The sequence below is a fragment of the Ochotona princeps genome, chromosome 17, assembly GCF_030435755.1.
Source record: "Ochotona princeps isolate mOchPri1 chromosome 17, mOchPri1.hap1, whole genome shotgun sequence".
NCBI lineage: Eukaryota > Metazoa > Chordata > Mammalia > Lagomorpha > Ochotonidae > Ochotona > Ochotona princeps.
In genome coordinates, this window is record NC_080848.1 from 45,100,512 (window position 1) to 45,113,302 (window position 12,791).

At 53.1% G+C, this 12,791-nt stretch overlaps 1 pseudogene; it reads right to left on the reverse strand.

Moving 5' to 3' along the window:
• Positions 1–341: 341 nt before the first annotated feature.
• LOC101519486 (adaptin ear-binding coat-associated protein 1-like) lies at positions 342–12,020 on the reverse strand (annotated as a pseudogene).
• Between the last annotated feature and the right edge of the window lie 771 nt (positions 12,021–12,791).

Consider the following 12,791-nt stretch of genomic DNA (forward strand, 5'->3'; position numbering starts at 1 on the left):
TTCTTAAAATAGTATTTGAAAGTCAAGGTTAACGAGGGAAACAGAGAGGTCCTTCATCCACAGGTTCATCTTCCAGATGACCACAATGGTGACAGTCGGGCTGGCGTGAAGCCCAGGGCTTCATCCGGGTCTCCCACATGGGTGCACGGCCCAGGCACTTGGGCCATCCTCTGCTGCCTTCCCAGGTGCATTAGCAGGGAGCTGGATCAGAAGTGGAGCAGCCAGGACACGAACCAGCACCCATATGAGCAGCCTGCGTCACAGGCTTTATCCACCAGGACTCCTGGCTACAGATCTCTTCAGAAATGAACGAGGGGCAGGTACTGAGGAGAAGGCGGGGGCTAGCCCTAAGAAGGACAGGAGGAATGTGCAGACAGCAGCACAGGGTCCTGCAGGCTCACTCCAGGTGGCAAGAGGAAATCACAGCACATACACTCAGGAGGCCTGGCAGCCAAATAGCAGCCCTGCTCACCCAGCTCTCAGCATCCACACAGCCCTGCTCACCCAGCACTCAGCACCCACACCCAGCCCTGCTCACCCAGCACTCAGCACCCACACCCAGCCCTGCTCACCCAGCACTCAGCACCCACACCTATCCCTGCTCACCCAGCTCTCAGCACCCACACCTGGCCCTGCTCACCCAGCACTCAGCACCCACACCCAGCCCTGCTCACCCAGCATTCAGCACCCACACAGCCCTGCTCACCCAACTCTCAACACGCACACCTAGCCCTGCTCACCTAGATCTCAGCACCCACACCCAGCCCTGATCACCCAGCTCTCAGCACCCACACCCAGCCCTGCTCACCTAGATCTCAGCACCCACACAGCCCTGCTCACCCAGCTCTCAGCACCCACAGCCCTGCTCACCCAGCTCTCAGCACCCACACCCAGCCCTGCTCACCTAGATCTCAGCACCCACACCCAGCCCTGCTCACCCAGCTCTCAGCACCCACACCCAGCACTGCTCACCCAGCTCTCAGCACCCACACCCAGCCCTGCTCACCTAGATCTCAGCACCCACACCCAGCCCTGCTCACCCAGCTCACAGCAACTGTCTCTTTGCAGGCTTTTTTGTAGAATAGTTCGTCCTTGTTGTTACAGCTACTTTTTAACAATTAGTGACTGAGTCTCAGCTCAGTGGCTAATCCTCCCCTTGCAAGCACCAGCATCCCGTATGGGCACTGGTTCATGACCTGCTGCTCCACTTCCCATCCAGCTCCCTGCTTGTAGCCTGGGGAAACAAAAGAGCACAGCCCAAAGCCTTGGGATCCTGCACCCATGCGGAAGACCCAGAAGCTCCTGGCTCCTGGCTCCGGATTGGCACAGCACTGGCTGTTGCGGTGACTTGGGGAGTGAATCATCGGATGGGAGATCTTCCTCTCTGTCTCTCCATCTCTCTGTATATCTGACTTTGTAATGAAAATAAAATTTTTTAGAAAAATAAACAAACAAAAAGCTGTCAGGCCTAATGACTTAGCTAAGTCTAAGTTTCTAGAAAACCATTGTCCACCATGTACAGCACAAGAAAATTTGACTTTGCAGCTTCAACTTTTGTGTGCTATTTTCCAGGCTGAGATGTCCCATCACTTGAAATCCATCTTGTTTAACTACTTGAGAAAATAAATCCCAGACCCGGTGTGGCAGCCTAGCAGCTAAAGTCCTTACCTTGAACACACCGGGATCCCATATGGGCGCCGATTCTATTCCGGTGACCCCGTCTCCCATCCAGCTCCCTGTCTGTGGCCTGGGAAAGCAGTCAAGGATGGACCAAAGATTTGGGACCCTGCACCCGCGTGGGAGACTCAGAACGGGGACCTGGCTCCTGGCTTCAGATTGGCTCAGCTCCGGCCAATGCGGCCACTTGGGGAGTGAATTATCGGAAGGAAAATCTTCATCTCTGTCTTTCCTCCACTGTTTATCTGCCTTTCCAAAAAAAATAATTTTTTGAAGAAAAGAAGTCCCTAATTTGTAGTTTTCAGATGTTAAAATTGCTAGTGTGTTTAGTGATGTCTTAACACAGTTTGTTCCAGCAACACTATGCTCCCATCTGGTCCAGTATTTGGTTCCAGGATCACAATCTTAGTTAGTTCAACACATTCCTCTTAGCCATGAATTCCCCAAGTCTCATCTTTTTTTTTTTTTTTTTTTGCCTGAAAATTAATCTTGAGGGATCGCCATGTCAGGAAGAGGATTTTGATTGGACTTTATGTTTTCCCCACATATTAAAGAACATTTGTTTTGTGATCACATGGCTGCTAAGATGCCTGACTTGGGGCCAGGACTGTGGTGTAGTGAGTTAAGCTGCCACCTGGGACGCCAGCATCTCATGTGGCTGCCAGTTGGAGTCCTGGCTGTTTCACTTCTGAGCCAGCTTCCTGGGAAAGCAGTGGAGGACGGCCCAAGTGCTTGAGCCCCTGCACCCACATGGGAGACTCTGATGAAGCCCCTGGATCCTGGCTTCAGCCCGGCCCAGCTCTGGCCATTGCAGACATTACAGACATTTGAGGAGTGAGCCAGCAGATGGAAGATTCATATTCTCTCTCTCTCTCTCTCTCTCCCTCCCTACCTCCCTCTCTCTCTCTCTGGTCTGTCTTTCTCTCCCTCAATTCTCTCCTATTAGTAAATATTCAAAAATAATCAAGATGCCTGATTTGTGTGGTCTCAGCACCCTTTTTTGCAAATCTCAAGTATGCTTTTGACTGGCCCCGAGAACGGAAGGAGCACAGGACCGAGTCCTCAATGAAACGTGGAGACAATGTATTCACCTTCCATCCACCCGGGGGCGCTCACAGAGAGACAGACTGGCGAAGCGCTGTGCTCCCGTCTTCCCGCTGCCAAGAACAGCAACCCTGAGCAGAGCTCGCCACGGTCGCCCAAACATCTCTGCAAACGCTCCCCCTCGGACGCCGCAGAGGTTTTCCATTCCACTCCCTTCTCATGGTTTCCTGCTGCCGAGTTGAAGTCTCTGCCTGCTCTCCCAGGCCCTGGGGACAGTCCGTGGCAGACAGGCGCGCAGCCGTGCGCTCCTGACAGCTCGCACCTCATCGGAGCAGGAAGTCACCGCTCACACAAGGCTATTAATAGAGCTGCAGATCTTCCGATTTTTGCTGATGATTCCAACACGGTCCTTTATAGGGAAAGAAAATCCTGAATCATGCCGCGCATTAGCTGTCACACGCTTCCTTTCTGCTGGAAGCGCCTGCAATCCTGCTGGGGTTCCATTTCATGAAATGTCGAACTGACAACCTTGGAGAGTACCGGCTGGTTGTTTGGGAGAATGTCCTTCTAGGTTGAGCAAATGTCCTTCCAGTAACAAACGATAAAGTGTAAAATTCATCTACTTGAGCAGCAGACACCCAAGGGTAGAGCAAGAAAGTGAGCCCATCTGTTGATTCACTCTTCCAACACATGGAATGACATGAAACTTCTGGGTCTCCCACAGCGGTACAGGGGCCCTGGCACCAGGGCCCTCCTGGGTCTCCCACAGCGGTACAGGGGCCCTGGCACCGGGGCCCTCCTGGGTCTCCCACAGCGGTACAGGGGCCCTGGCACCGGGGCCCTCCTGGGTCTCCCACAGCGGTACAGGTGCCCTGGCACCGGGGCCCTCCTGGGTCTCCCACAGCGGTACAGGGGCCCTGGCACCGGGGCCCTCCTGGGTCTCCCACAGCGGTACAGGGGCCCTGGCACCGGGGCCCTCCTCTGCTGCCTTCCCAGGCACCATTAGCTGGAAGCTAGATCTAATTACTTGAACTATTGCTGCGGGCTCCTCCAGCGTGCAGTTAGGAAACTGGAGTTGGGAATCAAACCAAGGACTTGCATGTAGGATATAGATATCTTAACTGCTTGATCAAACATCCACCTGAGACAGAACATTCCAGGCTGGCCTGATGACTCAGTGGCTAAAGTCCTCACCTTGCACACTCTGGGATCCCATGTGGGTTTCGCTTCATATCCTGGCTGCTCCATATCCCATCCAGCTCCCTGTCTGTGGCCTGGGAAAGCAGTAGAGGATGGCCCAAAGCCTTGGGACCCTGCACCCGCGTGGGAGACCCAGAGGAGGCTCCTGGCTCCTGACTTCAGCTTGGAGGTCAGCTGTGGTCATTGCAGCCATTTGGGGAGTGAACCAGCAGATGGAAGATCTTTCTCTCCTTCTGTCTATAAATCTGACTTTGTAATAAAAATAAATAAAACTTGCCAAAAAAAAAAAAAAAGAAGACTGAGCATTCCATCAGATATCAAGGCAGCACAAGATTATAGGAATTCCTCCACGGGTGTATGTGTGTGTGTGTTTCAGCAGGGAGTCTCACTCACAGAGAGGGGTGCTGTTTCCTGTGGGGCTTTGCAGTGCCCAGCTGTGACCTAGCCATAGGGGTGCTATGTCCATGAGATAGATGCTTGTCAAGTTGGACTGGGGAGGGCTCTGTGTTGGAGAAGCGTGGGATTCACTTCTTCCTTGTTCCCTTCGAAAATCATCAGCTTCACTTCACTGGGTTGTTTTGTTTTGGAGTCTAGTTAACAAATTACATACATACAGCCACAGAATATTGATTTCATTATTTATCTTAAAAGCAGAGATACAGAGAGAGAGTGAGTGAGAAAGACCATCCTCCCACCTGATTCACTCCCCCCCAAAATGGGCACTACAGCCACCAGGTTTGGGTCAGGCCAAAGCCAGGAACCAACTCCATCCATGCCTCCTACTTGGGTAGCAGGGGTCCAACTGTCCGGGCCGTCTCCCACTGAGCCCCCAGGTGCATCAGCAGGGAGTTGGACCAGAAGTGCGTGCATGCTGCGGAGTGACAGCTGCCACCATGCTCACTGTCGCTTCTTTTGGATTGCCATGTCTACCCTCTGAGCAGGTCGCAAGGGCATAACACAGCCGTGGGATTGGCCACAGCCAGCCACGTGGGACAGGAGGTCCCAGAGTGTACTCACTGTGGAACTGAAAACTCACACCCCGTGGGCATGTGGGTCAGACCACATCCTGCTGCTGGTGCAAGATCCCAGATGCGGGCTAGCGGATAAAGGGAACAGGTTGCTTTCATTCACAGCTGGGGAGCTGAATGTCCAAATCGGCTGAGCTCTGCAGGTGCCCCTGATACGCATTATGAGCCTGCTGGAGGCACACGTGAAAGGCAGACATCACCCGACTGGGTGGCAAGCCAGGGACCGCAAGGGGCTGGGCTTGCTCTTTGCACAACCACACATTCATGAAGGACTCCCCTCTCCCACAAGCCCTGCATTCATCCCCTCTGAGCGTGACGCCTCCCCCCCCCCACGCCCCCAACCTAATTGCCTCCCACAGGTCCACCTCTACCCTCCCTCTTTTTTAAGATTTATTTATTTTCATTGGAAAGGCGGGTTTATACGGAGAAGGAGATACAGAGAGAAAGATCTTCCATCGACTGGTTCACTCTCCAAGTGGCCACAACAACAGAGCTGAGATGATGTGAAGTCAGGAGCCAGGAGCTTCCTCCATGCCTCCCATGTGGGTACAGGGTCCCAAGGCTTTGGGCCGTCCTCTGCTGCTTTCTCGGGTCATTAAAGGGAGCTAGGAGGGAAGTGCAGCAGCCGGGACATGAACCAGCACCCGTATGGGATCCTGGCTATTGAAGGGGAGGATTAGCGATTGAACTGTTGCACCAGACCCAGCAGGCCCACCTTTTAAACATTGCCTTTCTTCACTGCCACCTTGGAGCCCAAGCCTGGAATTTGGAACGCTGAACTTCATCAAAGGCATTTTCTCCACCCTCTGCTATTGAGGAGGCTGGTCCTCACAGCCCGCCCTTCGCATGCTAGTCCGGATCCCAACTTCTACCTGGCGAGGCTCAAAGCTTCATCCCCTCCCCTCCCAGACTGCTCCTTCCTCTCTCCGCGTTGGCGGACACCCCGCTCCAGGGAGCTGTGGTCCAGGCCATATTGTGTTTGCCCCTCCGGCGGATCCCGCTTGACCTCAGCAGTGCGCCATCGCTGGTGCTTGCCCAAAGAACATTTCCAGTTCACCAGCTCACCCGACTGCTAGAAATTAAACTCCTAATCCTCAAAGGCCTCCTCTCCTACCACTCCAGAGCCCCGGGAGGCTCGGGCCCCTCTCTCCTCCGTGAACATGTGGGAACATGGCTTTTCTTACCCAGCCCAGTTGTTCAGCAAAGCGGTTCCTTTCCTTCACAGCTATGTCAAAAGCTTGGTGTCCAGTTGCAAAGAAGTACAGCATAAACTTTGCTCGCGTTAACACGCATGCCAGGGGCAGGTCTGGCAGATAAGACCCCGATGAGACTGTGTTTGACTCCAGCTCCCGGCTGATGTAGGATGCGTTCACTGCATCCTAATTGTTGGCTCCAGCCTGGCCCCAGCTGGACCATTGCAAGCAGGCCTTGGGAGCAAACCAGCAGGTGAGAACTTTGATCACACTCGCACATGTCTATCGCCATGTGTCTCTCATATAATTTCTTTTTCATCTGCAGAGCAGACGGGAAAGAAATGCATGCGCCCACAATACAGTACCTAGCCTAAATGAAAAATAACAACACTTGTGCATGTATCGCCTGTGTTCTAGAACCATGTGGGGTAACACTGAAAAAGTGAGCCCAGCAGGCTGTGGGGATCCTGTTTGTAGAGGAGGACGTTTGTCCTTGGATCCAAGTCATGAAACTTCTTCCTTATGGGCACTTTTTTTTTTTTTTTTTTTTTTTGAGGACTGATAATTTCTTCATGAATGGTTTGGGAACTCTTCTCACAGGCTTTTAAAAAACAGCTAAGCCCTGTGGCCTCCGGGAGCTGCAACCCGCAACTGCCCCACCATCAACAGCTTCTTCCTTCTCCAACACAGAGGACGGATCCAACCAGAAGGGCAAGCTTGACCCAGCTGCACTTGCCACTCTTGTCCTAGGAGAAGTGTTTTGTGGAACAGTTGGGCCACAGCACAGACAGCATGACAGGCTGCAACAAGCCTGAGACAGGGTTACCCAGAACAACATCTCCTTCCTGCGACCTGCCAGGAAGCAAGGAGCGAACAGAGCTTCAGCCACCGGGAAAAATGTCACCTGGGGTGTGTGTGTGGAGAGCCACAATTTAGAACCAGGCTTAATTCTCTTTGGACATGAGTAGGCTTGAATGAACATGGCAGCCATGATGTAATTGTGAGGTCGGCTGGACTGGTCCTGCAGGATGGAATGACCCATACCTCCTATGTTCTGATAAATTTCCATCCTGCACGGTTCGGAGCCAAAACCAGAAACCTCATCCAGGTGCAAGGGCCTGAGTGCTTGGGCCAGCGTCTGCTGCTTTCCCAGGTACATGAGCACAGAGCTGTATGGGAAGTGAAGCGCTTGGGACACAAACTGGTGCCCAGATGGGATGCCGGCATCACAGGTAGGAGATCAACCCACTGTGCCACAGTGCCGGCCTCATGACCATGTTTTTTTTTTTAAAAGATTTATTCATTTTATTACAAAGTCAGATATACAGAGAGAGGAGGAGAGACAGAGAGGAAGATCTTCCGTCCGATGATTCACTCCCCAAGTGAGCCGCAATGGGCTGGTGCGCGCTGATCCGATGCCAGGAACCTGGAACCTCTTCCGGGTCTCCCACACGGGTGCAGGGTCCCAATACATTGGGCCGTCCTCAACTGCTTTCCCAGACCACAAGCAGGGAGCTGGATGGGAAGTGGAGCTGCCGAGACTAGAACCAGCACCCATATGGGATCCCGGCGCGTTCAAGGCGAGGACTTAAGCTGCTAGGCCACGCCACCGGGCCCATGACCATGTTGTTTTAAAGGACATGGCTCCAGGGAACTTTCATTTGGATATTTCCCAAACATCAAGGAAACACTTGTTATAATGATGCTTAGGAGAGAAAAGGGATCCCTCCGCTGTTCGGAAGTTGTACTGTAGACAAGGCCTGAGAGGCAGCACACACACACAACTTGTCATGAAACAGGAACACACTCCCAAAAGTGCATGGGAAATTGATACAAGAGATAGTTATTTCGGTGCCAGACCACAATGTGAAATCATGCAGAAGGTTCAGCATGGCCATGCAATGGCTCATAAGCTAAATCCGCACCTTGCAAATGCTGGCCTCCCATACGGAAGCCACGAGGACATGTCCTGGCTGCTCATCTTTCTGTCCAGCTCCCTGCTTGTGCCCTGGGACTGTAGTGGAGGGTGGCCCAAAGCCTTGGGAGCCTGCACCCACATGGGAGACCTGGAGGAGGCGCCTGGCTTCAGTTCTGGTCTTTGTGACCGCTTGAAAAGTGAACCAATGGCTGGAAGATTTTTCTCTCTCCTTCTCTGTGTAAATCTAATCTGTCTTTCCAGTTAAAAAAAAAATGAACTTTAAAAAAAATCATGGAATGCTTTTTGTATACTTTCCTTGAAGTTGCTAGATGGCTCCTCCGAGAGCCTGCGGCTTTGCCTTGTGAATCAGAACCCGTGGGCATTCGGAGGCTTGGAGCAGGACGCCACTGCCGGTGAGAGGCAGAGCTGATGTAGGCACAGGACTGGGAAATCTGCTGTCTGCCCCAGGTACGGGCAGGATGAGCCATGGTGGGGTCCCCACCCTCCAGCCACCCCGACTGCTCTGGCACCCTGCTTCTTTCGCCTTCCACTTCTGATTTTTTTTTCCAGAGTGTAAGACAGAGCACACCATCTTCTGGTTCACTCCCCAGGCGCCTACCACAGTCAGGGCTGGACAAAGAACACACCCAAGCTTCCCATGCAGGGTCAACTGCTTCAGCCAGCACCACTACCTCCCCAGGGTCTGTGTTAGCAGGAAACGAGTTACAAATGGATCTGGGACTAGAACCCAGCACTCCAGCAGGGGACGTGGAGTGTCAAAGTCAGATTTACAGAGTGAAGGAGAAAAAAAAGCCACAGTGGCCAATTGGCTCAGTCAGAGCTGAGCCAATCTGAAGCCAGGAACCAGGAGCTGCTTCTGGTTCTCCCAGGTGGGTGCAGGGTTCCAAGGCTTTGGATCATCCTCTGCTGCTTTCCCAGGCCACAAGCAGGGAGCTGGATGGGAAGTGGAGCTGCCGGGACACAAACCGGCACCCATACAGGAAGCCAGCTCTGCAGAAAGATGATCAGCCTGTTACAGAACTGGGCCGGCTCCAGGATGTGGTGTCTTAACCAGCATCTTTCCCATTAAGCTGATGTTTGTCCCTGAACGAAACGTTTTTAAAACCACTCAAAACTGCGTGGTGGTCTGGGGCTCCTGGCTGTGCACATGCAGGTGACAGGACTTCCATCGTGACCCGTCAGGATGGGATGAATTGCAGAGATGGGGAGTTCAGCTGAGCTGGGAAGCACCTGCTTGGCTCTGGAGGTGCGTGGTGTGGTCATTCCCATTTGGGCCACAAGGAGGCGTTAGAAACTGGTTTACTGTAAGCTGATGCCCTTCTGCTGCTGGGTACAGAAGGATTTTCATAAAACTGAAACTGTTTTGCTTTGAACTCCCTCCCCCCCCCTTTTTTTCTAAAGTATTTCTTCACTTACATGGCAGAAAGAGAGAGAAGAGGAGGTGGGGTGGGAGGGAGGTAAGGCCATCTTCCATCAGTTGGTTTGCTCCCCAAATGCCTCAACAGCCAGGGCAGGGAGGGGTGGGCCAAAGTCAGGAGCCAGGACGCCCCGTAAGCACCAACAACCCATGAGCCTGAGCCTGAGCCATCACCCGCTGCTTCCCAGGCACGCCAGCGGGGAGCTGGACTGCAAGTGGCCAGGAGCAGGGCTTGAACCAGGTTTTCTGACATTCTGACGGCAGACGGCAGTCCCAAGTGAAGGCCTTGGCCCACTGTGCCACCAAGGGCACCTGTTTTGAGCTCTTGCGCTGCACAGGTAAAGTCCTGCAGAACACTCACCCCCATGGCTTCTGTGAGGTTGGAATGACAACTCCCAGGCCTCGTGGAGGGCTGGTTTTCTGGAGATCCCAGAGCTCACGGACACACTCACCTTCATGCAGTTCATTGTGTGCCTCTTGGAAATAGAACTGGGGGTTGGGGAGTGCTGTGGCGTGGTAGGCTAAGCTTCCACCTGTTCTATTGATATTCCGTGAACCATGTTGCTCCTGCTCCACTTCCCATCCAGCTCCCTGCCTGTGGCCTGGGAAAGCAGCAGAGGACGGCCCAAAGCCTTGGGACCCTGCACCAGCGTGGGAGACCCAGAAGAAGCTCCCAGAAGAAGTTCCAGCCATAGTGGTCACCTGGTGGAGTGAATCAGTGGACAGAAGATATTTCTTTCTGTATCTCCTCTCTGTGTATCTGACTTTCCAATTAAAATAAATAAATCTTTAAAAAAAGAAACCCTGGAGCCAGATGATGGCTGTGGCACCTGGCTGGGAACACAGCTGGACACAGTGCTAAAGTGTCCCCGTAAGTCATTGCTCACAGAAACTGGTGGATGTTGGAGCAGAGGGATCCAAACCATCTCCTCCATGGCTGGATTTTAGAACGGGGGTGGAGGGAGATGGTGGCCACTGCGGAGGGTGGGGGAGGGGAGTGGCATGCCCGCTGGTGGCCACTGAGGAAGGTGGGGGGGGTAGTAACTTTGCTTCCAGGTGAGGGTGCCGGTAGCTTTAACCCTCCAGTGCCCACAGTCCTGGGCCTAGAAGTTCCTCCTTTCTTGGTTGTAATATTGCTAATCCTCAGCTTGCTGGTTTCTCCTTCCTACAAGCTCAGATCCAACTTGGGCTGAGAGCCCATTTCCTGGGATTGTTTGGAAAGCTCAGATTCCCATTTCACTCACTTGAAGTGACCCTGCAAGGAGACACTGACATCCAAAGCATCTCCCTCCCACTGGAGAGCACGAAAACCAGGACGGGGCAGGGGTGGCTAGACAGAAAGGCACCCAACAGCATTCTGTGGGCTGGATAGTGGAGCTGGTTAGGTTGAACTAGGCTGCAATGCCCACTGACATGTAGGAGAGCTGAATGGGATATGGGACAGACTGGCAAGCACGGGAACCAGGGTAGGGAGCGGGTCTGGTGGGGGTTATTGTGGGTCGCTCCGACTAGGCTGCAACTCCCAGTGGTTTATGTGAGGGCCAAGTGTGTTCTGGGCAGAACCAGGCTGGACTGCAACACCCATTGGTTCCAATGAAGTCGGGGCTGAAAACAGAACCAGCCCAGCAATTGCAACCACCAGCTGATCAGGGCAATGGACTGTGCCGGGCCCTGTACTTGCTAGTACATACAAGAATCTGGTCTGGGAACACCTCAGACAAAGTTTCTTTTGGGATCTCCCCAATCGAACTGCCGGACTCAGAACCCTAACCACGAAAAGACAGAAGACAGAACAAGTCAATCAACCACCTCAGCTCTATGTTGGCAGTGAAAAACTGGGCAAACGGAGACTCTAAGGTGGACTATGTCAATCAGTGGATTCTGCAGCGACCTCATCGTGCTTGGAGTGGCGAGATTGGCAGCAATTCATAACTGTTGAACTATCAAAACCACTTGAGTAAGAACCTTGGAGCATGCCCCACATCTGGGACCTGGGATAGGTGGGAGGCTGAGTAGGGCATCTCCCTTTATCTCCACCTTTACCCCAGATACAGGAAAAAAAAAAAAAACAACAACGTGGAAATAATAGTCTTACCCACTTTCCTGTAGCCCTTGAACCTTTGTACCATAATTAACTATGTAAAGATTGTCAAAAATAAAGAAAAAAACTAAGAAAAAAACATCCCCCCAGTGCATGAAGCCAGTGCCAAGGAAGCGCTCCGCCCAGCACCATCCTGGATCCGGATTCCAAGGCAGTGGCTGGGGTCTGCCGCTGTCTCTACAACAAAGCCGAGATGTGGTTCCACTGCTGCGTAAGCAAAGATCTCACCTGTAACTTCATCTTTGCGTTTGATATAGGCAGTCTTTCCCTTTGAGGGGATCCCAAGGCGACAGTCGAATCAGGCTGGTCCAGTCTGCGGTCAGACGCCCTGTAGCCGTGTTCAGAGGCCCTGCGGTGGAACCCGAATGCTGACGTCAGGCCCCCCACACAGCGCAGACTCCAACTCCAACCTGACCAGCATCTTGGCTCCGCATTGCCAAGAGTTGATTTCCTTGAAACTCATAATTACAGAGATTGAGAGAGGGAGAAACAGAGAGGGAGATAGATCTTCCATTGTTTCATTCTCCAAATGGCCAGAGCTAGGTCCCTCTGCAGCTGTGAGCCAGGCCATGGGGGTGCAGGGGCCCGAGGACCCCAGGCATAAACAGGGAGATGGATGGGAAGTGCAGCAGCTGGGACTTGAACCAGCATTTGAACCCTCCTCAACTCCGGTTTGGCACTTTTCTTCTTTACTAGCCTTTCGGGGGAGGGCCCCGTTGCCAATATCAGGAAGACTCCCAGAGGTCTGACCTCGGGGCCAGAGCTCGGGCGTGCTGACAGGTCCCCACCAGCCAGTCAGAACACTCACCAGCATCACCCTGAGTGCCTGAGCAGAGTCGGTCTGTGTGGCTGCGTGCCTGCCGCCCCCACTGGATTCAAGCAAGTACATTGCTGATGGTTTAAAAAGGTAACTGTGTGATGTGGGAACACCTGCGCCAGGACACCTTAACAGGAGAGAGATGCATGACCTGGGCCTTCTGGCCTCTCTCTTGAGTGCCCTTGGAGGAGGACTCCGCAGCTCCTCGCAGGCTCTTGGGACTTCACTGTTCCTGGTGGACGCTGAGGGGCCAACTGGGAGGAACAGAGAGATATTTCCAGAACGGAAACGAAGCAACCTTCCAGGAGGCAAATCCAGGATCCAGAAGCCAAACTCTCTATAGGGAGCTGGCACCAGGTTGGGGCCGTGGGACCT